The sequence below is a fragment of the Anguilla anguilla genome, chromosome 7, assembly GCF_013347855.1.
Source record: "Anguilla anguilla isolate fAngAng1 chromosome 7, fAngAng1.pri, whole genome shotgun sequence".
NCBI classification, from domain to species: Eukaryota; Metazoa; Chordata; class Actinopteri; order Anguilliformes; family Anguillidae; genus Anguilla; species Anguilla anguilla.
In genome coordinates, this window is record NC_049207.1 from 5,147,014 (window position 1) to 5,167,892 (window position 20,879).

The window sequence follows — 20,879 nt, forward strand, 5'->3', positions numbered from 1 at the left end:
GTGTGTGGCGTCTCGGTGGAGAGCTGAGTCTACGCTGCAGCGCGTGGGTGGGCCGCGGTGGTGAGGTGCTGCTGCTGAAGTGGAGCGGAGTGCGTGGGCTCTGGAGGAGGACTCCAGCCTCACAGCGGAAACGCGCGCGCACACACACACAGACGCACGCACACACACATACGCGCACACACACCCCCACACATACGCACACACACATACACACACACACTCCCCCACACATATGCACACGCACATACACACACACCTTCACACACATGCACACACACATGCTCACACAACCCACACACCCACACACACACATACATGCGCGCACACACACATACACACACACACACCTCCTCACATACTCACACGCACATACATACACACACACATACTCACAGGTGCACACACATACTCACAGGTGCACACACACCAACACACACACTCACAGGTGCACACACACAAGTACACACACTCACAGGTGCACACACACAAGTACACACACGTACCCATACGCACACACGCACAAGTGCACACACATCCATACCACACCAATTCGCACACACACATACACACAAGCACAAACACACACATTCATACCACATCACTTCACGCACACACACACACGCACACACACATAGCCAGGCAGTGTGCCTTTCTCATCCAAGCAGTGTGGGAAGAGCATTCCTCACATAATAGGACAGCTCTCTCTCTCTGTGCATCGTCGCTCCAGCCCAGCTACACAGAGAGAGTCTGGGACAATGGCTGTGGAATATTTATGTGCAAAATGACATTTTCGGGGTAAGTTTTCTTCTTCTTTTCACTTTTGTCTTCTCGCTTCTCCGGGAGTGGCTCGTTTTCCTACCTTAGCTGTGTACGGTCACTTAAAGAGCATCTGTTTGCTGGAGCTGGTTTCATTTAATAGGAATCTAAAGAGGAAAAGGGTTTTCTTTTGGACGGACTTTTGTTTGACTTGCTCTCCTGGGACCCAAGTGCTGAAGTAAACTGAACTGAAGCTGGGACTATTCTGTCGGGTGAACGTGCTGACGCATATTTTTGTTGAAATGGTCGGACGCTTATATTAATGATATCCATCCTTATCAGCTCGACACTCTTAGTATTAATAGGGATTACCAGTAAAGCAGCCAGGCTGGGATTATTTGGTGCGCTGCATCTACTTTTCATTGGTGTTGAATATGGAGATGAATGCAGGAACAGGTGTGCTTGAAACGGCAGTGGAGGAGGAAACCTGGTGTTCCTGCCCTGTGTAAGTGTCCCTCGGGCAGATTTTCGGGGTCCGTACCTTGCGCCCCCCCCCCCCCCCCCGCCCGCCTGGGTGGGCGCTCGCCGTCTCCGCCCGTCCTGTCACGACCGCCTCTGATCCGAGTCGTGACGCCGGCGAAGCCGTCTCCGCCGTTTCCACGACGCCCACGCTGAAAGCCCCGCCTCGGCGGATCTGTCTGTCTCCGCCTCCCTCGCTCCTCCCCCCCCCCGAAAAAACGGGGAAGCCTACAGGCGCTCTGCCCGCCTCCCCCCCTGCCCCATTCCCCCCCAAGTCTGCCGCCGAGCCGTCGGGGGAAGCCAGAGTTCCCGCGACTCGGACAGGAAGCAGGAAGCGGTGGCGCTTCGGCTTCCTCGTGGGGGTAGAGGAGTCGGCGGTGTCGATCGCGCGTTGCGCCCTCTTTCTCTCTCCCGAGAGCCGCTCTCAGAGCCGGAGCTGGGGGGGGGGAAGATCAAAGCGTGGGCATCCACTCCGGAAGCTTCTATACGCCGCGATCGCCCAGCTCCACCGCCAGCTCCCTGATCACCCGTCATTTCCACGTCCCGATCCGCGCTGCTTCTGACAGCTTCAGCGAGATCAGTCTGCAGCTGGAGCGGCACGTTTCCAACTTCCTCTCGATAATTTCGGGGGGCAGCACTTTTGCTTCAGCACACGGAAGAAAAAAAAAACGAGATGGCGTTCAGCCGCCGCGTGAACTTTTCATAATCCCCCTCTCCCGCCATTGACAGGCTCCCTGGCGGCTGCGTAAGGCTGCTTTTTCCAGAAGAGTAGCGTGTTCTGAGCGTGATTCCTTGCGCGTTTAAAATGAATCGCTGCATGAAACACGAGGGTGTCAGCTGCAATCTGAGATGACTGAAGAGGGCCTGACAAAACATGACCAATTAATCTGAGCGTTTTTAGGAAACTCCCCTTCGCTGCTGAACAGTCATCAATAATATCGGTCAACTCTGGCCATACGTGTCGAGTCCAGGGGGAGACCTGGCCTGCCTGTGTCAAAGCGACAGCTTCTGTATCATGGAATGATAAATGTATGGGAATATCAATAGGCTTGATTAATGCAGCGTGTGGAAGAGTACCCCGTTGCATGCATATGAGTTTACAAAAGTCACCTGTGCAAAAGAATTACTGCGCACATAAGAAAAACGCAAGGTTTTTTGCGTGTCATCAGTCTGCAGTGGTGGGCTCATAGAGTTCTGGGTAACTGCAGGGCGACCTGTATCAATCAAAAATCTGTTTAGTCACGAAAAAATGGCGGGCAGAGACGGGCTGTCGCCAAGCGCGTGATCCTTTCGGGGCGTTCGATGCACCGGAAACGTACGTTTTCCGCCGACGGGTCGCTTGCGATCGAAGCCCGGGTTGAAGGGCGACGCCTCGTCCTCTCTGTGGCCGTCCGTCTGTCTCGGGCGGCCCTCGGAGCGGACGCTGAACCTTGCGTGTGCGTCTGCCGTTACTGGGCCCCGGCGAAGATACGGTAGAGGTCCTGCAGTCACTTGGCAAGGCGGTCTCATCCAGAGCGACGTTGGTTATAGGCTAAGATGCGCGTCGAGGGTGAAGGTGTACAGCTGTTCCTGGAGGGCGAGGAACTCCACAGGCCACAGAGCTTACCTTGGAGTTAGCACCGAACAGTGAGCTTTATGACTACCTCTCACTCTAGGGGGCTGCTGGGTGGCGCATCCTGTTAAGGCCGTGTCCTAGTGCATGGATCAGGGCACAATAGAGCGTTCCAGTTAGTAGTCTTAAAACCCGGAAGTGAGTTAGCATTTTTGAGCCATGGGTTCCCTCCACAGATTTACGATGCTTTCTTCCCACACGGTTGTCGTCGATTTATGCCGAAAAGAAAAGTCAATGGTGAATATATGCTTGTATGCTTATATGAATATATGCTTTAGATAGTTTCTGATAGTTCTGACACAAACACACGTTAATATCACATGGGGATTATTGCTGTAATTTTGTGTATGCAAGTATATGTGTTTTTAAATATATGGGTATGTGCCTGTATTATGTGCATATGTGTTTTTTTTATGTGGACTCCAGGTAGAGTAGTTGTTGCCTTGACTAATCTTGTTGCCTTGGCAACAAGTAATGAGGATCCAAATAAGCAATGAACAGTAAATGTTAATTTCGAAGCTGTTATATGCTTTAAAAGTAAAAATAAAAATAAGTTGCTAACATGTTGCTATATTCACACTACAGTGGTTGTTGGAATAATTACACGTCATTACATCAAGCTACGTTAACTCACATCCTTGCTCTCTAGTGCAGCTGGTCATATCTCGTGTTTGTGCTTCTTTCAAACTTTTGTACAAAGTTCTCAAGGGTTTTCACCCCTCACGACACTCTTTCGATCATCTTTAAAAAAAAAAAAAAAACGATGTGACACCTAGGCATGGAAACAGCCATGACCACCAGCGAGGTCATAGGGGCGATGGCTAATACAGGCAAACCGTTAACTAGCTGAATGCAGGAAGACTGGGATAGGCTAGTATGAAACGTGAGTGACGTTTGTGACGTTGGCGGATTGACCGATTGTTGAAGGGGCGACATAGCTCAGGAGGTAAGAGCGGTTGTCTGGCAGTCGGAGGGTTGCCGGTTCGATCCCCACCCTGGGCATATCGAGTGTCCCTGAGCAAGACACCTGACCCCTAACTGCTCTGGTGAATGAGAGGCATCAATTGAGAAGCGCTTTGGATAAAAGCGCTATATAAATGCAGTCCATTTACCATTTGAAGTTCACTTTAGCCTAACGACAGCTTTCTGCATGTATGTATTAATTGTGTATGTTGCTAAAGAAAATCACTGAACATGTAGCGGCAGTGTAGCACAGTGGGTAAGGAACTGGGCTTGTAACCGAAAGGTCGCAGGTTCGATTCCCGGGTACGGACACTGCCGTTGTACCCTTGAGCAAGGTACTTAACCGAAATTGCTTCAGTATATATCCAGCTGTATAAATGGATACAATGTAAAAAATGCTATGTAAAAGTTGTGTAAGTTGCTCTGGATAAGAGCGGCTGCTAAATGCCTGTAATATATAATATATATATATAATATGTACTGATTTGTGGACATTATCTTGTTGAACAAAACATGGGCATATCATTAGTCTTTGTTTGCAACGGAGCTTATGTTCTTTAGTTATTCAAAGCCCACGGGGGGAAAAAAAAGCATTGGAAATCTGCTGAGGCGGCACTGATTGGTTGATTCATTGATATACATTACAGATTCCTTGTGGTGAAATTCCCATAGTCACCAGCAGCATGTAGCCTACTGTGCATCAATCAAACAGAGACCTCCAAAGGATGTGTCCCAAACGTCACACAAATGCTCCCTTAACCAAAAAGGAACGAGTTTGATATTCACAAACAGCAGCCCCACTTCTCAGTCACCGCATCTGAACCGCATGCGGTTAAGACGCAGACGACTGCATTTCGGTAACTGCGTTTATGTCAGCGAAGAATCGGAAGCCACTGATACACTACCACGGTTGACGGCACAATTGAAAAAAAAAATAACGCGAGGTGGGGGGGGGGGGGGGGGGGGGGGGAGTTGTGATCTTTTAGTTCTCCTGCAGCGGATACTTTTATGAAATGAAAAATTCTGTAATAAGTCTGGCGAACAGGTTGTGCTGAAGAATTTCCAGCTCGAGAATTCCCACGGCCTCGAGCAGCGTTGTGTAACGTTCTGCCGAAACTCTGCCGTTACCATAGCGATGAAATCTGAAATGGCGAGAGAAAAAAGAAAAACACCGGCGGTTTTCGCACATTGAATTAATGTGTTGTGCTAAGCTGGAGTGCCAGCATTTATGGACACTTAAATGAGCATTTTAACACGGCGCTGAACATTTTCGTGCATCGCCGGGAATTCAGAAAACAGTCTGTGACATAATTTTTCTCAGTAGAACTCATTTTGTAATCCTTAAGACAACTTTTGACTATTGATGTGCCAGACCCCGTGGACATGACGGTTGCCTGGATAGAACAGCTACAAAAGCACCCAGTCCTCACTAAAACAAGGCCATAGGACAACGGCAAGAAGAACTGCGTAGGTGGGAAAATGCAAATGAACCCTTTGCGATCTAGACTCACTGAATCCAGCTTCCTTTAGCTGGCTCAGGGTATATCAGTTCGGGACTGGTTGTGGTAGTGTGCGTGTGCGTGTGTGCATGCGTGTGCGTGTGCGCGTGTGCGATTGCGCATACGTGTGTGTGTGCGGGGGGGGGTGGGGTGGGGTGGGGGGGGGGGGAGTTGTGGGCTGGCCTTCCTGTTGCTTGGGACTCAAGGCAGGCAGCTCACCATTGGCAGAGGAAGACAACAGGAGTAAACTGAGTTGAGTTGAGTTTGTGTTTAATTCTGGTAACACAATGAACAATACGCTGTAAAAAATCTGAAGAGCATTAAAAGACGATGAAGACAGAACACAGAATGACATATGCACAACGCAGCACAAAAACGCAGCACAGATAAATGTATATTCGTAAAAAATTCATTTCATGCTTGACAGTTTACAGGTTTTGTATTATGAGCTCTGAGAAACATACAGATTAAAGTACAGAATTGAATGGCTTGAATGAGGGTATCTGCTCCGTGTACTCAATAGGTGCCCAGATGAAGTGAGCACATCCTCGTATGGCTTAAATAGTACTACATGTGTGAGCGCCTTACTGAATTCTGCACCGGTGACTTGCACACCGCATTATTATTATTTTTAGCTTTTGATTCACAAAGAAGGCGATTTCTTTATGTGTACCCGACACACACGGATGACAATATTCATAACTATTGTGTGGCATCAAAATTACGACCGTCAATCAAAAAAAAATGTCGGAGGAAGAATTAATCAGTGTCTCCCCCCCCACTTCCTGCAGAGCGTTGCTTTTCGAATTTTCACAACGCCATGATTAGCACTCCAATTACATTTCAGCACGGAGGACAGCAATCACGACTGCCTCTCCGCTCTTGCGCAAAATCCTGGAGGCTGGAATTGCACATCTTGCATCCATGCGCTTTAATTCCGTTTTCAGATCACGTAGTTTGTAGTATATCTCCTGCCGCAGACAGACAGACAGACAGACAGACAGACAGACAGACAGACAGACACATGGAACTAGACGTGCTGTTAAATAATTGTGAAACACTTGTGGAATTTTCCTTCTTCCAGATCATTTAACCTCACATTTTTTGAAAATGGTGCACAAGACGTTTTCGGTGCCAAACTGATATTTATGAACTGTAGCAATTGTTTTTTACCTGAATATGAGCCATTATCAGTAATGCATTATGACTAGGAGCTATTACTTCTCAGTCTATATTGTTTTTGGCTATTTCTCTGTGATGACAACTTGAGCTGTACAAGTGAATAGAGCTTACTTGAATGGAAAATCAATTTTTAGGATGCGTTTCTGGTTTCATGATAGATTGTCTTAATGACCAGGAATAAATGTACTTAAATTAAATGGCTTTCTATGTTTTAGCCACACTTTATAATACTGTAATACAAAAAACAATCACTGCCACTGGTATCTAATCAGTTTTAATATGACAGCCAACCAGCATCAAGGCCTACAAGTGATCATGTGATGTGTTTTTGCCAATCCCAATGAAGCTGTATGGCAGCACATCAACATCCAGTAGATAACTTTTTACCAGAAGCATTTCACTTAGTTTGGAGGCATCAGTACAGCATCAGGTATGATCACAGAATAAAGATTAACATGAAGGTGGTATGCTGAATTTGATGATTTTTTTACTGTGTTCAAATAAAAAAATAAACAAATATTGTCATGGTTTAGTGGCAAGTTATACTTGCCTACACTCTACCAAGTTCATGGAGGATGTTTCTTGTGATGGTATAGCTCCATGAATGTGATTGGCAATTCCCAATTAATGATAAAAAATGTTTACACATTCTTTCCTGGAAAGTGAACTATTTTCTCACAACTCAAATTTACATGTCTGCTCCAAGTCCATGTTTTTTTCACCACTCTAGTTGATTCACCTCCTGGTAATCCCACTAATCTGTCTACAATGAGGAATTTGAATCAAGTCATCGGAAAAGACCTGTCGACTGAATGCCTGAATTAACAAGTTGTTTTCAGGGGAATTCAGAGCTGTTTAACTTGAAGTCTCACGACACACAGGCGAAGAGCAGAATACAAACAAGGATAAGTGAACGACTGCTGGAAAACAGTTTTCAAAAATCACCCGTTTATCTGGCTTTGCAGCGGAATGTAATTTATATGAAGCTATAGTTCCAAAACAAGAGTTGATCCACAACATGACAGGGGGGGAGGAGGAGAGAGGCCCAGTCTTAATTCAGGGCCCAACGTATCGCTGTAAGGTCTCCTGTCGGTTTGGGAGAGTACCCGTGTGCGCACGCCATACTCTTCAAACGTGCAGCCAACCGCTACTTCTGTCAGGCCAGCAAAGCTTCATCGACTGTGCCTAGGGACTGGGCAACTGGCACGGCCGACAGTGGTATGACAACATCACCTGCCCCCCCTGTCAACGTGTACTCGCCCAGATATGGCACACACAACAGTGATGCACTGCACACCAAGGGGACCTGATTACCTATAGGTGGCGGCTTTGGTTGATTAAATTGTTTACCTCGTGGGTGAGGTAGGGGCTGTTATGAATGTGTGTGGTATGTGCAATATGTTAAGTTTTTCATTTTAATTTCTAATTTTCATTTAATTGATATGTCAGTCACCAGTTCAATTACATTAGCAGTCCTCACTTCTCAAATACCTGAATCTGAGACAATTATTCCCTGAAGCACAAAATATGGGACAAAATGGCATCCTATCGAGAACATAGTATTGTTGCACGGTATTGCTGAATGACTTTGGAGAATAAACAGCTATTGCTGAATGACTTTGGACAATAAACAGCGATGAAAAACCTTGACAAGTAAATGATAAACACCGCCTTCTCATTGTGACACCGTGTCATAAAGAGAAATAAGCTTTCTGTAATTTTTATTGTTTCTATTTATTGTGTCTCCCAGCGGATGAAGAGCAGACAGTGGGCACAGGTGAAAGTAGGTTAAAGTGAATTGTACACCAGCACTGGGAAGTATCTCCTCCCCAGAATGAATTATAAATGACTGGAAACTGCTTCAAGTAGACTGTGCCTCCACTCTCCCTGCTTCGCTGCTTCCTGCCAACGGACACGCACAGAGGCGAGCCGTAGGCGTGCCTACTGCTAATTTACCTGGACTGACAGGTAAACTAGCCAATCCTAAGCAGAACAATAGGTATTGCCTGAGCCCAGTCTCGTCAAGTGGGGGGTAGCAGACCTGGGTCAAATACGTATTTGTTTTGGATTCAAATACGTTTCTACGCTTTACTGATCTTGTCTGGTGTGTTGGAACCAGTGAAATACTCTCAAAAAGTACAAACTCCACCCTTCTGGTCATATTAGCAGGCGCAGTTACCCCAGGCAAGATCAATAGAGCACAGAAAAGTATTTGAATCCAACACAAATACGTATTTGACCCAGGTCTGGGTGGTAGGCTTGTATATCCTGCATAGGATGTCATTCTCTCTGCTGTCCTGGCAATTTAATTAGAAAAGGGAATTAACCGATTTTGTTTCATTTGATTACATAAAACGTTGACAGGAAAAAGGTCAACGTTGCTTGTGTCCTTTACAAATGCAGCCTAATATTGAATCTGCCATTGTTTTTTAAGCTATTTCTAATCTTTATGCGGATTAATCTACACACCTTGGTTTCTGTTTCCTCCCTGTAAATTACACTTGGCAGAAAGAACTGTGCCTTGAGCGTGTACTACTGTTGCAGTATTATTCGGAAAATACCGTTAAATTGCACATCAACATTCGAGTAATTTCCAGGTAAAATGAATAAACTAAAAAAAAGCCTTCATTCCTTAATAGCATAAAATGAAGGGAGCAATTTGTATTCAGTAGAATAAATGTTATGCCTTTTTCTGCTTCTTAAATTTTGCAGTTTGTTTGTCTGAAAAACTTTAATTTAATTTAAGATTTAATTTAGATGAATTGCATATATTCTCATTACCTTAGAACTAGAGCGTCTAGGGGACAGTCTTTTCCATATTTTTTTATCACAGGTGATTCCAGCCAGAAAAAAAAAAACTTTATACTTGTTCTGTTTACCACATCTTCATGTAATTAATATTGGTGCCAATGTATTTTTTTAATTATTTTTTTTTGGTTGTGGATCCTCCAACACAGGAATGACAAAAAAAAAAAGAAAAACAAAGATTCTGTCAATCACAAACTGCTGAGAAATGCACAAATCTAGCGAGCAATCTTGTGCAGATATTCAGAACACAAACACAACAACACAGGCAGTTGCAGGCGGCTAGCAAGTAGTCCAGCTCTACATACCAGGTTCAGCAGCGCTAGCTCAGCCAATGAAACGTCAGCCCCCGCCTCCTCTGATGTCATCGGCATGGTGATGCGGTCGGTTAGTCTTGCCCACAGACGTGTTTCAGTCCTCCTCAGTCTGTTACCAGAATATTGTGCGGCCGATCAACAAAAAAGCAATAAAGCTTAGCGCTCATCACGCCTGGTGATTACCCAGTGCTAGGGGCCGGGTAATTGTGCTGCTTCTGTCAATAACTTCAAGCAAAGGGGTATTTTCTGGAAACAAATTACATTTGTACATATTGAAGCAAGTGTTGCATCTCTGAGGTAATGGAGACTGGTGGAGCAAATTTCTTTCGTGGCTAATTCTCCCAAGTAGTCGTTATTGATCGCACATTAACTATTTTGTAGGATTTTTGTATCAATATTTTCAGTCAATCAGCATCATTTTTTATGATGCTCTTCATACTGTACCAAAGGTTTTCTAGAATGGTGAACAGTTGAAAACAGGAAAATACAAAGTACAGTACGGTATAATCAATAACATACAGATGATAAAATAAAATCACAATAAAATTTTTTTTTTTTTAATTCCAACTGGTTTTTTGGTAGCAATTTTCTCATCATTACCTGTCCAGTTGCCTTGAGGTGATACCTGGGTTTCACCAGTAGATCCTCCCTTGAGTGGTTCATAAAATTTTTAATAAAATCTATTCTACTACCATAGGTTGGAAGACTCTTGCCCTAGGGCCTTATAATATGTAGGCATGGTGTGTTCAGACTTGTCTGTAACCTGGCAGCTATATGTAAAATATCCAGTTTCACCCTCAAAAATACATCCATCCGAATTGCTTCCATGATATATTCAATGTAGCCTCACTTGTCAGACTAGGTCAGTGATGAGATATGCAGACCCAACTGACAGAGATGCTCTTTGCTGACAAAACAACGGCCAAGTTGCCTTTCCTGGCAAATAATCATCGTGAGTAGGTGCGGCGTCCAATTAGGGTTACAACCGAATTACAATTCAAGTCCGCTCATCCAGCGACCCCTGGTATGACTCTGAAAACTGTTAAGACTGCAGGGAGACCGGTCTTGCTGACTGTGTGATTAACCTTTTGCGATGTTCCACAGACATCAGAATCTGGGGCCATTCACGAATGCGTGAATGAGCTCTGCATTATTTGCATTCTTAAATTGAATTAAATGAATCGAATAAACTTGACCGACTCATTTCGAAGACTGAAGACAGAATGTTCCCTACGCGTCTCAATCGGCCAAACGATTGGGCAATAATAATAAGGGCATTTTCATTGTAACGGCAATGTAACTTGCCTATGCAGTACCTTGGAAATCTGTGTTATTGCAACATTAATAACCAAATGCTGCTCAGTATATTCCAAAGGTGCCAGGTGCTCGATTGAGAAGCGGTTTGCCGTGCAAAGCAATAGCTCCTTAGTAGGCCTGGTTTCAGGCAGTACTATTGATGCTAGCAAGACAGGGTTTCATATAATGCTTAGTTTGTGCAAAGATATCATCTTTCTCCAACTTAGTGGCCATGCAGTTCAAAGTCTGCTCCAAGCTCTGCCCACAAACTGAGAACAATGCATTTAGACTGCCATCTGGTTTGAGAATATATGCCAAAGTTAGTGGTGGAAATTAAAGGAGAATTTGTGCTGTGCAAATATTTTCTTCTGGCGATTTAGGGAATGTTTCTTTCCCTCGGGGAGTGCCTTTGATTTTTGATTCCAGGTGAATGAACCTTTTTGTATACCTCAAAGTAAAGGCTGTAGGACTGCTCATTTATTTACAAATGGGAATTTTTGCCCACATTGTGCCTTTTTTTTTATACAAGCAGGATTACCAGAGAGGTAATACAAGTCGCACGATATGACACCGTAGTATTCATAAATCTTTAGTGTATGCATGTGTACATGTAAGCATGCTTGGAGGTGATTGTTTATTTAGCTTATGAATTAATTGCATAATTAACAACATAAGGTCAAGGATGATCTTGTTAATCGGTGGTTGAGAAAAAAACCTTTATTGATTAAGCGCTGGTGATCTCTTGCCCTGTGGTGTTATATTTTCTGGGAACACCAAAAATGCTTGCAATCTTGTGGGAAAACACTGTTTAATTGCCAAAGCAATTATATATAATACTTTCATGAAAACTGTGATATAACTGTTCTGTTGAGGTCGGTCGATATCCATGTAAAGCAGAAATTACAAAAGCAATTACCATCAGTTGGATTTTGAAGGTGTTCGTTGGGTTAATGCATTGATCCATCTGCACTCGTGATGTGACAATAAGTGATCAAATCAGTGTGTTTTAATGGGTTTTTCTACACTGAGCAACATGGTGCTTTCAAGAAACCTCATCAGAATAGCAAATGACCTTCATTAAAATTAGTTTTTGCTCAGGTCTACTTTTATTTGTACCATTCGCAACCAGACCTGATCCATTATTACCTGGACTGTAGTTTTCTTTAAATGTCCCAAACCAGTGGGATAAGTATCATGTTTTTTGTCCTCAAGGCTCTTAGGCATAAGATCACTCAGTAAGAGACTACTTGGAAAAAGTCCCAAACCAGGCTACAGAATAAATGTATCTTTGGCAGTGACCATGCCTGCTGGATTTTCCTTTAATTGGTCATTGGTCATTACATGAATTTAGATATCTGGGCATGTATATACTGTATGTATAAGGCTAATTATGGGAAAATGAGAGCTTAGTTAAAATAGACTTGGTGACGTGGAATTCTGCTTCTTTCTCTATTCAGAAAGAGTGTAGACTGGAAATAAACGTGTAACTGACACTTATTTTTATTTCAGTTCCTGCCTGTATGGGTACCTACGAGTTAAGCAAAAAGTATTGTCTTTTACTAACTGCACTGGGAGGTATGAATTCATCAAATTCCCTGATATACTATTGGGCCTCTGGACTGAAAGCGATTGTCGTTTTTCTACAAAATGACAAGGACACAAGATGGCTACAAATTGAACAGAATCCGTGCCCTGAAGCAGTAATAGAAGCTCTCCCTGTTCTGAGTGACAAACTCTTTAGGAAAAGAATAGCCTTAAAATGTCACTGGTTAAGCTAAAACCAGAAGCGGCAACATCCAGGGCTACCAAGATGTGAAGTACAATTTTTTTTTTTTTTTTTTGTCGTCATCAAAGATGAGTTGCATTAAGGACGTGGACTGAAAATGGACTAATTACGATTACTAAATAATTTGACGGAGCGAACTTGAAATGTTTCCATCAACTACAACAGGGATGACCAACCCTGTTCCTGGAGATCTACATCCTATAGGATTGCATTCCAACTCTAATTTGGCACATCTGATTCTACCCTTATTAGCAGCTTAATAAGAGCTCTACCTTTTGAATGAGGTGTGCTTTGTTAGGGTTGGAGTGAAAAACTACAGGAAATAGATCTCCAGGAAGAGGGTTGGGCAGCCCTGGACTACAACTTAAAACTTGTCATAATATTGTTTTTTGTTTTTTTTTAGTAAACTAAGAGGGATACGAGATTCTCTATCTAAATGTGTTTTTGTAAGGTATTCCCTGACCATGGAGTGACTAAAAATCCACTTTCCCTTTTCCTTCTTCCTGTACCTCTGGGCTTGTTCAGTTGCCTACTTCAGACGTTTGATACAGTGGAGAAGGAGGTGTAGAGGAAGTAAGGTGTTCTCTATTCAGAAATGAGGACTCAGAGAAAAACTATTGGGGTGCAGCCTTAATCAGCATCTACATTTGATTGAATTGACTGTCGGCTTGTGATCAGGGACACAGACTGACAGACCCTCCAGGTTGAGAGATTTTTTGGCTCTTCCATTATAGAATGTAATTTATGGTAGACACAGTGTCTGTGTAAATGGTAAATGGACTGCATTTAGGCTATATAGCGCTTCTATCCAAAGTGCTTTACAATTGATGCCTCTCATTCACCCATTCACACACACACACTCACACACCAACAGTGAAAGGCTGCCATGCAAGGCCCCAATCTGTGTTGTGCTGGAGGGTGGTGTGAGATGGTTTGGGGCTTTTTCATGCAGTCCCTTATTGAGTGATCTTATCCCAGAGGTCCTTTAGGACAGAAAACGTGGTATTTAGAGTTTTATATTATAGAAGCAGTATACGACAGGCTCTGTTGTTCATAGCTAGAGTCCCAGCTGAGGCCTCAGCCAACCATCCTAATCTAACGGGTCGAAAGTGTGGCAAATGTCCATTTAATAGAAAAGATAACTGCATGGCTGCATTTTACAATGGGCCTGTTCTTGGTTTTTTTTACTATGGTCCGCTGCGGTATCCAGGTAACAAGGCACCAACTCTACCCACAATGCAATGCATCCTTTGCTGGAATTTAAACAAAACAAAAAACCAACAAAGAAAAAAAAAACTGAGGACAAGCCACTTTTTTTTTTTTTTTTTTTTTTTTTAAAGTCTTTTGCTCAACATTATGAGTCCGGCAGTTTCGGAAATCAACCAGAAATCATTAATAATAATAATAAAAAATGGCGACGCCTGCCGCAGTGTGTTTCCCCTCAAAGTCACGGAAAGAACGTGACGTCACCGGATTGAGTTTGGGCGTTCGTCCCTGACGCGGCGCGGTTGGCGGGTGCTGTCAGGTGAGTTTGAGACCGGGTCCGGCTGGCCGCCAAAGGGAGGCCGTGCGTAACTGTGTCCGCGGGGAGACCATGCGTAACCCGGGGGCCTGCGCGAGTTTTACCATGCGCTCCAGCCTGTCTCTCTCTCTCTCTCTGTCTCTCTCTCTCTTTCTCTCTCTGTCTCTGTCTCTATCTCTCCCTCACTCTCTCTCTCTCTCTCTGTCTCTGTCTCTGTCTCTGTCTCTCTCTCTGTCTCTCTCTCTCTCTCTCTCTCTGTCTCTGTCTCTCTCTCTCTCTGTCTCTCTGTCTCTGTCTCTCTCTGTCTCTGTCTCTCTCTCTCTCTCTCTCTCTGTCTCTGTCTCTGTCTCTCTCTCTCTCTCTGTCTCTGTCTCTGTCTCTGTCTCTGTCTCTGTCTCTCTCTCTGTCTCTCTCTCTCTCTCTCTCTCTCTGTCTCTGTCTCTGTCTCTCTCTCTCTCTGTCTCTCTCTCTCCCTCTCCCTGTCTCTGTCTCTGTCTCTGTCTCTCCCTGTCTCTGTCTCTGTCTCTGTCTCTCCCTGTCTCTGTCTCTGTCTCTGTCTCTGTCTCTCTGTCTGTCTCTTTCTCTTTCTCTGTCTCTGTCTCTGTCTCTGTCTCTGTCTCTGTCTCTGTCTCTGTCTCTGTCTCTGTCTCTGTCTCTGTCTCTGTCTCTCTCTCTCTGTCTCTCTCTGTCTCTCTCTCTCTCTCTGAATTAGTTTCTTTTCTGACGTCCTCCCCTTTGTGGCAGACACCGTTGTTTTACTGAGAAATCGGCTCTAAAAGTAGACCCCGGGGTGGAAAGGGAGGGGCAGTCCATTACCCCGGCGCAACGGACAGCGTTGAGGGCGTCATTAGGAAAAACTGACATGGTTTGATGAGTAATGCGCCTGCTTATGATAAAACTCAGAGTAATGATACTGTCATCAATCCGGAAAAGTCCCTACTCCCTTTACTACGTTATCGGATTTATGACGCATCTTGGTGATGAAGAATGTTCCGGAGAGGATCCTTATGTTGTAACTGATAATGTATAATATATGAAGTCGTTCAAAGTCTGGCATGTCAGTTTTTTTTTTTCTTCAATTGTGAAAGACTTTGGAGATCACTGACACACAGGTGACCAGTCAGACGCGCGCGCACACACACACACACACACACGAGTGAGTGATATTCAAAGCCTTGAAAATTATTTTATTTTTGTACTAATACAATTATTCAGAGAAAAATTTGGGGTCATTGGGTTGCAGAAAGATCCATCTGTGGCCAGGTCTTTGCTTCTGCGAGGGTAGAGACCAGGTTCTTGGTCTGGAACAGAAGGGTTTTGAAAGATTCTGTACGGAGGAATTGTGGCTTTCAGTTTTAATGAGGCTTTTTCCATGTTCCCTGATTAATGTCAGCTGTGCCCCTGAACCCTTGCCGCACAGCCAGCGTTAAAACTAATTTTAAAAGCAACATCATTGAACCTCGTGCTTTCTGTGAGAAGTGAACGGTCACGCTTCTACACTACGGATTCTACATTCTAAAGTTCCTTTAGCCATCCCTACCTGACCTCCAGCTTTACAAGACAAGGGGGCATGTGCTGCAGTCATCCTCTCCAGCACAGCAGCAGACACTCTCATTCAATCAAACCGCAGTGCACTTGGCCCTTCGCTTCACCCAAACATATTCAAAAATGTAAACAAAAAAAGAAAAACCTTGTACACCATTGCTTTTTTTTTTTTTTTTATAATCAAAAAAAGTATAAAAAGTGTTGCCAAAAAAGAAATATCTAAAATTTTTCAAAGGTGAGGCAAACCTTTTGTGGTGAATCCAGGCATGTGTGTTTGAAATGGAGCCAGATTCCCTCCTTTGTGTCCAGTCACAGCCGTGACAAGATGACATCAAGGCCTGTTGTGCTCAGTAGCCAGCTGCAGTAGCAGCTTATAGGATCTATGCCAGAATGTTATTTCTGGTGGCCGGGGGGGGTGGGGGGGGGGGGTTAACAGTTTCAGTAAATTGTCATAGGATCACTTTAGCTCACAGTTTTGATCCAGTTTTGTTCAAAGTACGAAACATACATAAATACCTCCCTCTCCAATCAAGGAAAACAATTGGCAATCGGTTGGAGTGTGCCAAATCCCCAAGATTGTGGTACAGGAACCAATGACATTGATTAATTGTTCGTAGTTCTGGCAGGAGAGTCTTCAGTGCTGTAGTTCAAAGTGGAAACTATGGCAAAGGTGAATTTTTAAACGAGCTTTTAGAGGAAAGGTACTGAGAACACTTTTAGTGCAACCGAGAGACTTGAACAAAAAAAAACTAACAAAAAAATATTTGCGCATTGTATCGAAAATATTGTAACAAGTGATTTGTTGTGTCCTCACTGGCAAAGAAGTGCGGATGTCAGAGTTTGCGCTTCTGCCTTTGAGAGTTTTCTGTGACTTTATCCAAACTCCTAAATGGTCTAAACACCATATGGCAAGAGCCTGCAGCAGTCTAGGAAATGACATATCTGGTAAATTTGTCTGAATATTTTTTGCTTTGACTTTGGAAATACTTTGATAAACTCTTTGATAAGCATAAATTAGTTTGATTAACTTCTAAAGAGGTCAATTCCACGACAGGCCATAAGACATCTGCCCACTGAGAGAGGACGTTTAAAGGGTTGTGCAATGCTGCGTTTGCAGTACTTCTTAAAAGACGTAACTGACGTGGCTGCGGTTTCTGCTCATGTCTTTTACAGATGGTTTGGAAGTCGGTTTTGTATTGTTTTATGCCATTGTGGGGGGTTAATTGGTCTGGGTCTGATGGGGAAAGGGCTTTGCTATCTGCAGTTCACACACTTCCTGCCAAACTTCCTGAGTCGGGGATGAACCAATCCTGTCCTTTGCCCAGACAGGAAGTAAGGTTTTTAAAAAAAAAAAAAAAAAATTTTTTTAAGTACAATAAAAAAAATACAGAAGCTGCCCAGATTCAATTAAATCATATTTGAATTGGTTGATTTGGGTTGGGTGATCTATCCATGTGAACCACGATATCAGTGGATATTTTCAGCAGTGTTTTTATGCATCAAGTCCTTCCTGAAGGCCTTTGTTTTTAAAGCACTGTCTGGATTACTGCAGGCAGTGGTGACAAATGTGATTTCCTGAGGTTCTGAAACGTGGTTTTCAGACGCTCCCCAAGATACTGTCAGTGCACTTATTTAAGGTTGTGTGCAGTTCAATTAAAAACAAACTTCAGTCACATTTGGATCCATCGCATGTTTATAAAAACGGAATAGTCAAGAGACAGGAAAAGGTGTGGCCATTTAGAATTGATCTCTGTCTGGGTAATATTGTTGGTGCATGAACATTAAGTATTAAGCCTTATGGAATGGATATTGATGATGAGAAATATTATTGTGTAATACTTTCAAGAAAGAAAGAAGTTCTTTGTGGAAAGTTCTCAGTGGCTTGTGGAAGTACTGACTGAAATGGGACAGATATTTCCTTGTCTCCTTGGTAAAGATCAGTATAATTATGTTTCTGTTGCACCTGTGTGTATTGCATTTTCCCTCACAGACTAGACTCAGGGTCTTGATTTTGCCACACAAAAATGGAAAACAAATGTTAAAAATTGATGTGTTCCTTGCCCTGTATTTATGAAATGCGTAAACGTACGCACCATGAACAGCATGCTGAATCCCTGGTCTCAAAGTGTCTGTGGGTGGGAGAGGGGAGATTCTGACCGAGCCTCTGAGCCGGAATGCACGGGCGCTTTTTGGGTGACTGACTCCTTCCCGCGGCTGCTCGCCCCCGCTATCGGACCCGCCTGGAAGTCCGCGATCGGCTCCCATTTCCTCCGGCGGTTTCCTCTCCCCACTGCTGCCTTCTGGGTATTCATGTGCGACTGGCCTTTGTCCAGCCCGCCCCCCAAGCTGGCTTCCCCCAGTTTCCTGGACCCATGGATAAGAGTTGAGAGTTGGAGTCTTAATCATACACCACCACAGTCTCACATGAGTGGAAATTCTGTGGAAAGTTCTGGCGAACTGTTGAACCGGCTGAGGATCCTCATTTGAAAAACCTGGATATTTTTCCACAGGATACTTCGTACGAAAGGTAAAGATACCGCTTCACTGTCATTTTCTCAGTCGTTATGAATTGATTTTTAATGGGAGAGATTAGTATTGCAGTCATGTCGAATGGCATTTCAACTGCAGACTCTTGTACTGCTGAGTTTATTCAAGTGAATATATATTGATTTGAGTTGATTCAAGTCAGAGAAATTGACCAGGGTGTTCTGAGAATGGTTACAAACAGGGTGCTTGATACTCTTACGAAAAGACACTGAGGCCTGTCGACTGCAAGTTTTTTTTCCCCCATCAACGAATCAAGTAATCAATCAATGACGTTAAATGCCCTTAACAAAGGAGTTTTCAGATTGAAGTCAAAATGGTCAAAACCTGAAGGATTGACAGTAATGCTCTGGCAGCACAGATAACAGAAAGGAGTTATAGTAATTGAATCAATGAGATGTGATCGATATGTACTTGAGTGAGGCGATGCGATGTCCTTAAAGGACAGCTGCGTGCAATAAGACGTCGTATAAATAAATGTCTTTTAAGAGGATTAACACAACTCCAAAAAAAACAAAAACATTTAATCCTGAAAGAGAAGAAAAGTAAGATTTTCCTCCCTCTTTCCCGAAGTGTCAAGCGAAGAATGAATTTGAGATCAGGTCTGCTTAATGTATTCGGGCATCGGAGCGAAACTGAAGTGGCACGAGATGAGCCGTTAGCGGACTCACCGTTCCTGCGCCACGTGACTGAGCAGCAAAGTACCGAAAATTGGAGAAAGGCTAAGAAGCGCATCCCCTGCCGCGCTTACGAAACTCAAACGGAGGAAAATACTTTTTTTACGACCCGTGGAAATGGAGGAAAATATTTTTTTACGACCCGTGGCTTAACCTTGCCGGTGAAAAATTTGTGTCGCCGATTCTAATAGCTGACATTATTAGCCGGGGTTGACATCTGTCGCTGGAGAACACCGCCGTTTCCCCCGTCTGATTCGGAGATGGGGATGTGGGGCTTTGCCATTATCTGTCCAAGGGCAGGGTGAAGCCATTTAAACGTTACGCAAACTGCAGATTTAAAAGTGTCGCTGTTTTAGCCTTTTATGTTTCTTCTTTATTAATGGAGCCGGGAAGAAGCTGCTTGTCACAAAAAATGGTCGAGTAAATGGACTGTTATGTCTGACAGAGAGCAGACGAAAAGTTCAGGGCTCATCCAGCGTCTGTTCGTGCATTGATTTGTTTTGCATTAAAATGTATTATCATTATTATTTTTGAGTGAAGCTATTACATTGCTTTTATTCTGTGACTGGGTCCAGAAAAAAACCAAACAGAAACTCTGTGAGAACATATGCATGGGGTTATGTTTACAATGAATGCGTTGCAGAATTCTTTTTAAAATTTAAACTGTTGAATTTCATTCCTTTCACTCTGTTCCAAATAATGGGATCTGGTTTTTCAGTAATTTTATTATTGTGTGTTTATCCAGCAGATGCTCTCATGCAAAGCAACTTGTATAGGACATGTAATTTATTCTTACTGCTACATAATTCGGCTAGTCCAAGTTCTTTTCCGAGGGTGCAGAAAAACCAGTACACTACTAATATCGCTGTCCCAACCGATGTAGTTGCATTTGCAAGTCCAGGCCCCTTAGCAACTACACCACACTGCTGCTGCTAAAATGTCAGTTTGCATTATGGGGGTCTACTCAGCCTCACTAACATCAACATGATTGTCAAGTTGACCTTTTATTCCAGTTTCTGGAGGGTAAAGAAGTTGAGAAGCAGGTTGATTGATGTGAAGGTCATGCATTTTCGTGTGGAGTACAGGTCGGAATGAATAAGCTGGGGCCTTTGAATGAGGTTATGGCGGAATTCAAACTTGAATGCACCACTTGAGGAACCTGATTAAGAAATATATATTATTCATGCACGCTTTCAGTGTTCTGTAAGCACAAATGTGATTGGATCTTTCCATTCGCCCTTTCTCCATTTCCAATTCTATTGAAGGCCTTAAAAAAAAGACAATTGTTCGCTCTCATTGGCTATACTGGAACCAGGTGAACTCTGGGATATATACAAGGATGCAGACGTTTAGAACTGCCCGAATGAAATGTCCCCTCTTTCTTCCTCTGGCTTCTTTATAATTGGTACATAGACTTGAAACAGCTGTACATCTGAAAAAATATACATCTGCAATGATCTGCATGCGCCAGCCAGGGGAGGATGGGCTACCTCCACTGTCTGGTTCCTACCTGGTTTCTTCGTATACCCCATCCAGGGAGTTTTTTTTTTAAACTTGAAAATGTCGCTTCTGGCTTTTATTTCAATTTTATGTCCTTCACAAGATCACGTTTTTTGAATCGGTTAAAAAATAGTGCACACACAAGGAAAATTAACTGCCAGTGTTATAGAGGGCTTTAAAGTTTGTGGTGTGAAAGACAGCTTGTGATTTTCCAGTAAAGGTTGTACGTCGCTCTTGGGCAAGTTTTTGTGGCACAGTCTTAGAAAGTTACCCTTTTACTTTGCGGCTAAATAATTCAAGGAGCAGGAAAATTGGCTTTATTTGATTTTGGCAGGTGGCCCACTTAGGCTTTGTTG

At 43.5% G+C, this 20,879-nt stretch overlaps 1 protein-coding gene across 1 annotated transcript in view; it reads left to right on the forward strand.

Annotated features, from left to right (window-relative positions):
• The first annotated feature begins 652 nt into the window (after nucleotides 1-652).
• Nucleotides 653-20,879, forward strand: part of LOC118231855 (SH3 and multiple ankyrin repeat domains protein 3-like) — a 115,383-nt gene continuing 95,156 nt past the window's right edge. Inside the window, exon 1 of the mRNA XM_035426174.1 lies at nucleotides 653-795. The gene's annotated coding sequence lies outside the window, so the exon portion shown is untranslated. The remainder of the gene's footprint in view (nucleotides 796-20,879) is intronic.